Source organism: Heptranchias perlo, unplaced genomic scaffold, assembly GCF_035084215.1.
Source record: "Heptranchias perlo isolate sHepPer1 unplaced genomic scaffold, sHepPer1.hap1 HAP1_SCAFFOLD_50, whole genome shotgun sequence".
In the NCBI taxonomy this organism is placed as follows: Eukaryota; Metazoa; Chordata; class Chondrichthyes; order Hexanchiformes; family Hexanchidae; genus Heptranchias; species Heptranchias perlo.
This window is the reverse complement of record NW_027139516.1, coordinates 6,722,241-6,733,886: the sequence shown is the minus strand read 5'-3', so window position 1 is coordinate 6,733,886 and position 11,646 is coordinate 6,722,241.

The following is an 11,646-nucleotide window of genomic DNA, read 5'->3' as shown; positions in this document are numbered from 1 at the left end:
GTTTACTGGGGAACGGCACTGATCCCTGGTCGGTGCTGTTCTCTGACAGTTTACTGGGTAAAGACGCTGATCCCTGGTCTGTGCTGATTCTCTGATAGTTCACTGGGTAAAGGCCCTGTTCCCTGGTCTGTGCTGATTCTCTGATAGTTTATTGGGTGAAGACCCTGATCCCTGGTCTGTGCTGATTCTCTGATAGTTTATTGGGTAAATGCCCTGCCCCAGCTCTGTGCTGATTCTCTGATAGTTTACTGGGGAACGGCACTGATCCCTGGTCTATGCTGATTCACTGATAGTTCACTGGGTAAAGGCCCTGATCCCTGGTCTATGCTGATTCACTGATAGTTCACTGGGTAAAGGCCCTGATCCCCGGTCTATGCTGATTCACTGACAGTTTACTGGGTTAAAGCCCTGATCCGCGGTCTGTGCTGATTCACTGATAGTTTACTGGTAAAAGGCCCTGATCCCCGGTCTGTGCTGAATCACTGATAGTTCACTGGGTAAAGGCCCTGATCCCTGGTCTATGCTGATTCACTGATAGTTCACTGGGTAAAGGCCCTGATCCCTGGTCTGTGATGATTCACTGATAGTTTACTTGGTAAAGGCCCTGATCCGTGTTCTGTGCTGATTCACTGATAGTTTACTGGTTAAACGCCCTGATCCTTGGTCTGAGCTGATTTTCTGATAGTTTGATGAGTAAAGGCCATGATCCCTGGTCTGTGCTGATTCCCTGATAGTTCACTGGGTAAAGGCCCTGATCCCCGGTCTGTGCTGATTCTCTGATAGTTTACTGGGCAAAGGCCCTGATGCCTGGTCTGTGCTGATTCTCTGATAGTTTACTGGGTAAAGGCCCTGATCCCTGGTCTGTGCTGATTCCCTGAGAGTTCACTGGGTAAAGGCCCTGATCCCCGGTCTGTGCTGATTCACTGATAGTTTTCTGGGTAAAGGCCCTGATCCCCGGTCTATGCTGATTCACTGACAGTTTACTGGGTTAAAGCCCTGATCCGCGGTCTGTGCTGATTCACTGATAGTTTACTTGGGAATGGCCCTGATCCCTGGTCTGTGCTGATTCACTGATAGTTTACTGGGTAAAGGCCCTGATCCCTGGTCTGTGCTGATTCACTGATAGTTTACTGGGTAAAGGCCCTGATCCCTGGTCTGTGCTGATTCACTGATAGTTTACTGGGTGAAGGCCCTGATCCCCGGTCTGTGCTGATTCTCTGATAGTTTTCTGGGTAAAGGCCCTGATCCCTGGTCTGTGCTGATTCTCTGATAGTTTACTGGGTAAAGGCCCTGATCCCTGGTCTTTGCTGATTCACTGATAGTTTACTGGGTAAAGGCCCTGATTCCCGGTCTGTGCTGATTCTCTGATAGTTTACTGGGTAAAGGCCCTGATCCCTGGTCTGTGCTGATTCTCTGATAGTTTATTGCGTGAAGGCCCTGATCCCTAGTCTGTGCTGATTCTCTGACAGTTTACTGGATAAATGCCCTGATCCCTGGTCTGTGCTGATTCTCTGATAGTTTACTGGGTAAAGGCCCTGATCCCTGGTCTTTGCTGATTCACTGATAGTTTACTGGGTAAAGGCCCTGATTCCCGGTCTGTGCTGATTCTCTGATAGTTTACTGGGTAAAGGCCCTGATCCCCGGTCTGTGCTGATTCACTGAGAGTTTACTGGGTAAAGGCCCTGATCCCCGGTCTGTACTGATTCACTGATAGTTTACTGGGTAAAGGCACTGATCCCTGTTCTGTGCTGATTCTCTGATAGTTTACTTGGTCAAGGCCCTGATCCCTGGACTGTACTGATTCTCTGATAGTTTACTGGGTAAAGGCCCTGATCCCTGGGCTGTGCTGATCATCTGATAGTTTACTGGGTAAAGGCCCTGATCCCTGGTCTGTGCTGATTCTCTGATAGTTTACTGGGTAAAGACCCTGATCCCTGGTCTGTGCTGATTCACTGATAGTTTAATGGGTAAAGGCCCTGATCCCTAGTCTGTGCTGATTCACTGATAGTTCACTGGGTAAATGCCCTGATCCCTGGTCTATGCTGATTCACTGATAGTTCACTGGGTAAAGGTCCTGATCCCTGTTCTGTGCTGATTCACTGATAGTTTAATGGGGAAACGCCCTGATCGATGGTCTGAGCTGATTCTCTGATAGTTTACTGGGTTAAAGCCCTGATCCGCGGTCTGTGCTGATTCACTGATAGTTTACTGGTAAAAGGCCCTGATCCCCGGTCTGTGCTGAATCACTGATCGTTTACTGGGTAAAGGCCCTGATGCCCGGTCTGTGCAGATTCACTGATAGTTTACTGGGTAAAGGCCCTGATCCCTGGTCTGTGCAGATTCACTGATAGTTTACTGGGTAAAGGTCCTGATCCCGGTTCTGTGCTGATTCACTGATAGTTTACTGGGTGAACGCCCTGATCCCTGGTCTGTGCTGATTCTCTGATAGTTTGCTGAGTAAAGGCCCTGATCCCTGGTCTGTGCTAATTCACTGATAGTTTACTGGGTAAAGGCGCTGATCCCTGGTCTGTGCTGATTCTCTGATAGTTTACTGGGTAAAGGCGCTGATCCCTGGTCTGTGCTGATTCTCTGACAGTTTCCTGGGTAAATGCCATGATCTCTGGTCTGTGCTGATTCAATGATAGTTTACTTGGTCAAGGCCCTGATCCCTGGACTGTACTGATTCTCTGATAGTTTACTGGGTAAAGGCCCTGATCCCTGGTCAGTGCTGATTATCTGATAGTTGACTGGGTAAAGGCCCTGATCCCTGGTCTGTGCTGATTCTCTGATAGTTTACTGGGGAACGGCACTGATCCCTGTTCTGTGCTGATTCACTGATAGTTTCCTGGGTCAAGGCCCTGATCCCTGGTCGGTGCTGTTCTCTGTCAGTTTACTGGGTTAAGACCCTGATCCCTGGTCTGTGCTGATTCACTGATAGTTTAATGGGTAAAGGCCCTGATCCCTGGTCTGTGCTGATTCACTGATAGTTCACTGGGTAAAGGCCCTGATCCCTGGTCTATGCTGATTCACTGATAGTTCACTGGGTAAAGGCCCTGATCCCTGGTCTGTGATGATTCACTGATAGTTTACTTGGTAAAGGCCCTGATCCCTGTTCTGTGCTGATTCAGTGATAGTTTAGTGGGTCAAAGCCCTGATCCGTGTTCTGTGCTGATTCACTGATAGTTTACTGGTTAAACGCCCTGATCCTTGGTCTGAGCTTATTTTCTGATAGTTTGCTGAGTAAAGGCCATGATCCCTGGTCTGTGCTGTATCACTGTTAGTTTACTGGGTAAAGGCCCTGATCCCTGGTCTGTGCTGATTCACTGATAGTTTTCTGGGTAAAGGCCCTGATCCCTGGTCTGTGCTGATTCACTGATAGTTTACTGGGTAAAGGCCCTGATCCCTGGTCTGTGCTGATTCACTGATAGTTTACTGGGTGAAGGCCCTGATCCCCGGTCTGTGCTGATTCTCTGATAGTTTTCTGGGTAAAGGCCCTGATCCCTGGTCTGTGCTGATTCTCTGATAGTTTACTGGGTAAAGGCCCTGATCCCTGGTCTTTGCTGATTCACTGATAGTTTACTGGGTAAACGCCCTGATTCCCGGTCTGTGCTGATTCACTGATAGTTTACTGGGTAAAGGCACTGATCACTGTTCTGTGCTGATTCTCTGATAGTTTACTTGGTCAAGGCCCTGATCCCTGGACTGTACTGATTCTCTGATAGTTTACTGGGTAAAGGCCCTGATCACTGGGCTGTGCTGATTCTCTGATAGTTTACTGGGTAAAGGCCCTGATCCCTGGTCTGTGCTGATTCTCTGATAGTTTACTGGGTAAAGACCCTGATCCCTGGTCTGTGCTGATTCACTGATAGCATACTTGGTAAAGGCCATGATCCCTGGTCTTTGCTGATTCACTGATAGTTTCATGGGTAAAGGCCCTGATCCCTGGTCTGTGCTGATTCACTGATAGTTCACTGGGTAAATGCCCTGATCCCTGGTCTATGCTGATTCACTGATAGTTCACTGGGTGAAGGCGCTGATCCCTGGTCTGTGCTGATTCCCTGATCGTTCACTGGGTAAAGGCACTGATCCCTGGTCTGTGCTGATTCACTGTTAGTTTACTGGGTAAAGGCCCTGATCCCTGGTCTGTGCTGATTCACTGATAGTTTTCTGGGTAAAGACCCTGATCCCCGGTCTATGCTGATTCACTGACAGTTCACTGGGTAAAAGCCCTGATCCGCGGTCTGTGCTGATTCACTGATAGTTTACTGGTAAAAGGCCCTGATCCCCGGTCTGTGCTGAATCACTGATCGTTTACTGGGTAAAGGCCCTGATCCCCGGTCTGTGCAGATTCACTGATAGTTTACTGGGTAAAGGCCCTGATCGCTGGTCTGTGCTGATTCTCTGATAGTTTACTGGGTAAAGGCCCTGATCCCCGGTCTGTGCTGATTCTCTGATAGTTTACTGGGTAAAGGTCCTGATCCCTGTTCTGTGCTGATTCACTGATAGTTTAATGGGGAAACGCCCTGATCCATGGTCTGAGCTGATTTTCTGATAGTTTGCTGAGTAAAGGCCCTGATCCCTGGTCTGTGCTAATTCACTGATAGTTTTTTGGGTCAAGGCCCTGATCCCCGGTCTGTGCTGATTCTCTGATAGTTTACTGGGTAAAGTCCCTGATCCCTGGTCTGTGCTGATTCTCTGATAGTTTACTGGGTAAAGGCCCTGATCCCTGGTCTGTGCTGATTCACTGATAGTTTACTTGGGAATGGCCCTGATCCCTGGTCTGTGCTGATTCACTGATAGTTTAATGGGTAAAGGCCCTGATCCCTGGTCTGTGCTGATTCACTGATAGTTTACTGGTTAAAGGCCCTGATCCCTGGTCTGTGCTGATTCACTGATAGTTTACTGGGTGAAGGCCCTGATCCCCGGTCTGTGCTGATTCTCTGATAGTTTTCTGGGTAAAGGCCCTGATCCCTGGTCTGTGCTGATTCTCTGATAGTTTACTGGGTAAAGGCCCTGATCCCTGGTCTTTGCTGATTCACTGATAGTTTACTGGGTAAAGGCCCTGATCCCCGGTCTGTGCTGATTCTCTGATAGTTTCCTGGGTAAAGGCCCTGATCCCTGGTCTGTGCTGATTCTCTGATAGTTTATTGCGTGAAGGCCCTGATCCCTAGTCTGTGCTGATTCTCTGATAGTTTTCTGGGTAAACGCCCTGATCCCTGGTCTGTGCTGATTCACTGATAGTTTACTGGGTAAAGGCACTGATCCCTGTTCTGTGCTGATTCTCTGACAGTTTACTGGGTAAAGGCCCTGATCCCTGGTCTGTGCTGATTCTCTGATAATTTACTGGGTAAAGACCCTGATCCCTGGTCTTTGCTGATTCACTGATAGTTTACTGGGTAAAGGCCCTGATCCCTGGTCTGTGCTGATTCTCTGATAGTTTACTGGGTAAAGGCCCTGAACCCTGGTCTGTGCTGATTCACTGATAGTTTACTTGGTCAAGGCCCTGATCCCTGGACTGTACTGATTCTCTGATAGTTTACTGGGTAAAGGCCCTGATCCCTGGTCTGTGCTGATTCTCTGATAGTTTACTGGGTAAAGGCCCTGATCCCTGGTCTGTGATGATTCTCTGATAGTTGACTGGGTGAAGGCCCTGATCCCTGGTCTGTGATGATTCTCTGACAGTTTACTGGGTAAAGGCCCTGATCCCTGGTCTGTGCTGATTCACTGATAGTTTACTGGGTAAAGGCCCTGATCCCCGGTCTGTGCTGATTCACTGATAGTTTACTGGGTAAAGGCCCTGATCCCCGGTCTGTGCTGATTCACTGATAGTTTACTGGGTAAAGGCCCTGATCCCCGGTCTGTGCTGATTCACTGATAGTTTACTGGGTAAAGGCCCTGATCCCCGGTCTGTGCTGATTCACTGATAGTTTACTGGGTAAAGGCCCTGATCCCCGGTCTGTGCTGATTCACTGATAGTTTACTGGGTAAAGGCCCTGATCCCCGGTCTGTGCTGATTCACTGACAGTTTACTGGGTGAAGGCCCTGATCCCTGTTCTGTGCTGATTCTCTGATAGTTTACAGTGTAAAGGCCCTGATCCCTGGTCTGTGCTGATTCTCTGATAGTTTCCTGGGTAAAGGCCCTGACCCCTGGTCTGTGCTGATTCACTGATAGTTTACTGGGTAAAGGCCCTGATCCCCGGTCTGTGCTGATTCTCTGATAGTTTACTGGGTAAAGGCCCTGATCCCTGGTCTGTGCTGATTCTCTGATAGTTTACTGGGTAAAGGCCCTGATCCCCGGTCTGTGCTGATTCTCTGATAGTTTACTGGGTAAAGGCCCTGATCCCTGGTCTGTGCTGATTCACTGATAGTTTACTGGGTAAAGGCCCTGATCCCTGTTCTGTGCTGATTCTCTGATAGTTTACTGGGTAAAGGCCCTGATCCCTGGTCTGTGCTGATTCACTGATAGTTTACTGGGTAAAGGCCCTGATCCCTGGTCTGTGCTGATTCACTGATAGTTTACTGGGTAAAGGCCCTGATCCCTGGTCTGAGCTGATTCTCTGATAGTTTACTGGGTAAAGGCCCTGATCCCTGTTCTGTGCTGATTCTCTGATAGTTTACTGGGTAAAGGCCCTGATCCCTGGTCTGTGCTGATTCACTGATAGTTTACTGGGTAAAGGCCCTGATTCCTGGTCAGTGCTGATTCTCTGATAGTTTACTGGGTAAAGGCCCTGATCCCTGGTCTGTGCTGATTCTCTGATAGTTTACTGGGTAAAGGCCCTGATCTATGGTCTGTGCTGATTCACTGATAGTTTACTGGGTAAAGGCCCTGATCCCTGGTCTGTGCTGATTCTCTGATAGTTTACTGGGTAAAGGCCCTGATCCGCGGTCCGTGCTGATTCTCTGATAGTTTACTGGGTAAAGGCCCTGATCCCTGGTCTGTGCTGATTCTCTGATAGTTTACTGGGTAAAGGCCCTGATCTATGGTCTGTGCTGATTCACTGATAGTTTACTGGGTAAAGGCCCTGATCCCTGGTCTGTGCTGATTCTCTGATAGTTTACTGGGTAAAGGCCCTGATCCGCGGTCCGTGCTGATTCTCTGATAGTTTACTGGGTAAAGGCCCTGATCCGCGGTCCGTGCTGATTCACTGATAGTTTCCTGGGTAAAGGCCCTGATCCCTGGTCTGTGCTGATTCACTGATAGTTTACTGGGTAAAGGCCCTGATCCCTGTTCTGTGCTGATTCTCTGATAGTTTACTGGGTAAAGGCCCTGATCCGCGGTCCGTGCTGATTCTCTGATAGTTTACTGGGTAAAGGCCCTGATCCGCGGTCCGTGCTGATTCACTGATAGTTTACTGGGAAAAGGCCCTGATCCCTGGTCTTTGCTGATTCTCTGATAGTTTCCTGGGTCAAGGCGCTGATCCCTGGTCTGTGATGATTCTCTCATCGTTTACTGGGTAAACGCCCTGATCCATGGTCTGTGCTGATTCTCTGATAGTTTACTGGGTAAAGGCCCTGATCCCTGGTCTGTGCTGATTCACTGATAGTTCACTGGGTAAAGGCCCTGATCCCTGGTCTTTGCTGATTCTCTGATAGTTTCCTGGGTCAAGGCGCTGATCCCTGGTCTGTGATGATTCTCTGATAGTTTACTGGGTAAAGGCCCTGATCCCTGGTCTGTGATGATTCTCTGATAGTTTACTGGGTAAAGGCCCTGATCCCTGGTCTGTGCTGATTCACTGATAGTTTACTGGGTAAACGCCCTGATCCCTGGTCTTTGCTGATTCTCTGATAGTTTACTGGGTAAACGCCCTGATCCATGGTCTGTGCTGATTCTCTGATAGTTTACTGGGTAAAGACCCTGATCCCCGGTCTGTGCTGATTCTCTGATAGTTTACTGGGTAAAGACCCTGATCCCCGGTCTGTGCTGATTCACTGATAGTTCACTGGGTGAAGGCACTGATCCCAAGTCTGTGCTGATTCACTGATAGTTTACTGGGTAAAGGCCCTGTTCCCTGGTCTGTGCTGATTCACTGATAGTTTACTGGGTAAAGGCCCTGATCCCTGGTCTGTGCTGATTCACTGATAGTTTACTTGGTCAAGGCCCTGATCCCTGGTCTGTGCTGATTCTCTGATAGTTTACTGGGTAAATGCCCTGATCCCTGGTCTGTGCTGATTCTCTGATAGTTTACTGGGGAACGGCACTGATCCCTGGTCTGTGCTGATTCACTGATCGTTTCCTGGGTGAAGGCCCTGATCCCTGGTCTGTGCTGATTCTCTGATAGTTTACTGGGGAACGGCACTGATCCCTGGTCTGTGCTGATTCACTGATAGTTTACTGGGTAAAGGCCCTGATCCCTGGTCTGTGCTGATTCTCTGATAGTTTACTGGGTAAAGGCCCTGATCCCTGGTCTGTGCTGATTCACTGATAGTTTACTGGGTAAAAACCCTGATCCCCGGTCTGTGCAGATTCACTGATAGTTTACTGGGTCAAGGCCCTGATCCCTGGTCTGTGCTGATTCTCTGATAGTTTACTGGGTGAAGGTCCTGATCCCTGTTCTGTGCTGATTCACTGATAGTTTATTGGGTAAAGGCCCTGATCCCTGGTCTGTACTGATTCTCTGATAGTTTAATGGGTAAATTGTAAACAATTTTACAACACCAAGTTATAGTCCAGCAATTTTATTTTAAATTCACAAGCTTTCGGAGATTTCCTCCTTCCGCAGGCAAATGTTTCAAGAGCTCCTTGAAGCCTACGCATTTATACATATAGAACAATACATGGTGTTTACAGACTGCCCCTGCAACTGCCCGTTGCCAAGGCAATCACCGTGTTCAGACAGAGAGGTGTCACCTGCAGAACCCCCGAATACACATTCAACAAAAAAACAAACAGGGAAAAAAAACAGAGAAAAAAAACAGAGAGAGGCAGAAACATCCGGATGGCAGAGAGAGCCAGCAAATGACCCATTATATTAAAAACAGATAACATTTGTTCGCTGGTGGGGTAACGTGTAGCGTGACATGAACCCAAGATCCCGGTTGAGGCCGTCCTCATGGGTGCGGAACTTGGCTATCAATTTCTGCTCGACGATTTTGCGTTGTCGTGTGTCTCGAAGGCCGCCTTGGAGTACGCTTACCCGAAGGTCGGTGGATGAATGTCCATGACTGCTGAAGTGTTCCCCGACTGGGAGGGAACCCTCCTGTTTGGCGATTGTTGCGCGGTGTCCGTTCATCCGTTGTCGCAGCGTCTGCATGGTCTCGCCAATGTACCATGCTCTGGGGCATCCTTTCCTGCAACGTATGAGGTAGACAACGTTGGCCGAGTCACAGGAGTATGAACCATGCACCTGGTGGGTGGTGTCCTCTCGTGTGATGGTGGTATCTGTGTCGATGATCTGGCATGTCTTGCAGAGGTTACCGTGGCAGGGTTGTGTGGCGTCGTGGACGCTGTTCTCTTGAAAGCTAGGTAGTTTGCTGCGAACGATGGTCTGTTTGAGGTTGGGTGGCTGTTTAAAGGCGAGTAGTGGAGGTGTGGGGATGGCCATAGCGAGGTGTTTGTCCTCATTGATGACATGTTGAAGGCTGCGGAGAACATGGCGTAGTTTCTCCGCTCCGGGGAAGTACTGGACGACAAAGGGTACTCTGTTGGTTGCGTCCCGTGTTAGTCTCCTGAGGAGGACTATGCGATTTTTTGCTGTGGCCCGTCGGAACTGTCGATCGATGAGTCGAGCGTCATATCCCGTTCTTACTAGGGCGTCTTTCAGCGTCTGTAGGTGTCCATCGCGTTCCTCCTCGTCTGAGCAGACCCTGTGTATTCGCAGGGCCTGTCCATAGGGGATGGCCTCTTTGACGTGGTTAGGGTGGAAGCTGGAAAAGTGGAGCATCATGAGGTTGTCCGTGGGCTTGCGGTAGAGTGAGGTGCTGAGGTGCCCGTCTTTGATGGAGATTCGTGTGTCCAAGAAAGAAACTGATTCTGAGGAGTAGTCCATGGTGAGCTTGATGGTGGGATGGAACTTGTTGATGTTATCGTGTAGTCTCTTTAGTGATTCCTTGCCGTGGGTCCATAGAAAGAAAATGTCGTCGATGTATCTGGTGTATAGTGTTGGTTGGAGGTCTTGTGCAGTGAAGAAGTCCTGCTCGAACTTGTGCATGAAAATGTTGGCGTATTGGGGTGCGAATTTGGTCCCCATGGCTGTTCCGTGTGTTTGGGTAAAGAACTGGTTATCGAAGGTGAAGACATTGTGATCCAGGATGAAGCGGATGAGTTGTAGGATGGCTTCCGGAGATTGGCTGTTGTTGGTGTTGAGTATTGATGCTGTCGCAGCGATGCCGTCATCGTGGGGGATACTGGTGTATAGTGCCGAGACGTCCATCGTGGTGAGAAGTGTTCCTGGTTCAACTGGTCCGTGGGTACTGAGTTTTTGTAGGAAGTCTGTAGTGTCACGACAGAAGCTGGGGGTTCCCTGTACGATGGGTTTCAGGATGCCCTCGATGTATCCAGAGAGGTTCTCACACAGGGTTCCGTTGCCTGATACGATGGGACGTCCGGGTGTGTTGGCTTTGTGTATCTTTGGGAGGCAGTAGAAGTCTCCCACGCGGGGATTACGTGGGATGAGAATGCGTAGGATGCTTTGAAGGTCTGGATCGAAGGTCTTGATCAGTTTGTTGAGCTGGTGGGTGTGTTCTTTGGTCGGATCTGCGGGTAACCGTCTGTAGTGTTCCTGGTTGTCCAGTTGTCGGTATGCTTCTTTGCAATAGTCTGTTCTGTTCTGTATGACTATGGCTCCTCCTTTGTCCGCTGGTTTGATGACGATGTTGCGGTTGGTCTTGAGAGCGTTGATGGCGTTGCGTTGTGCTCGGGTGACATTCTGGACTGTCTTCTGAGTGCGGCTGATGAATCTGGCATTGACGCATTTCCTGACAGCTTGAGCATACATGTCCAGCTGAGGGCAGCGACCCTCCGGAGGAGTCCAGTTTGACTCTTTCCTCTTCGGTTGCTGTACCGCGGATCCCTCTGTCTGCTGTTCCGGATCGTCGATTGTCTCATTGGGTTCGCTGCTGAAATCTTGGGGTTTGTGGTAGAATTCCCGGAGCCTCTGCAAGACATGCCAGATCATCGACACAGATACCACCATCACACGAGATGACACCACCCACCAGGTGCATGGTTCATACTCCTGTGACTCGGCCAACGTTGTCTACCTCATACGTTGCAGGAAAGGATGCCCCAGAGCATGGTACATTGGCGAGACCATGCAGACGCTGCGACAACGGATGAACGGACACCGCGCAACAATCGCCAAACAGGAGGGTTCCCTCCCAGTCGGGGAACACTTCAGCAGTCATGGACATTCATCCACCGACCTTCGGGTAAGCGTACTCCAAGGCGGCCTTCGAGACACACGACAACGCAAAATCGTCGAGCAGAAATTGATAGCCAAGTTCCGCACCCATGAGGACGGCCTCAACCGGGATCTTGGGTTCATGTCACGCTACACGTTACCCCACCAGCGAACAAATGTTATCTGTTTTTAATATAATGGGTCATTTGCTGGCTCTCTCTGCCTTCCGGATGTTTCTGCCTCTCTCTGTGTTTTTTTTTCTCTGTTTTTTTTCCCTGTTTGTTTTTTTGTTGAATGTGTATTCGGG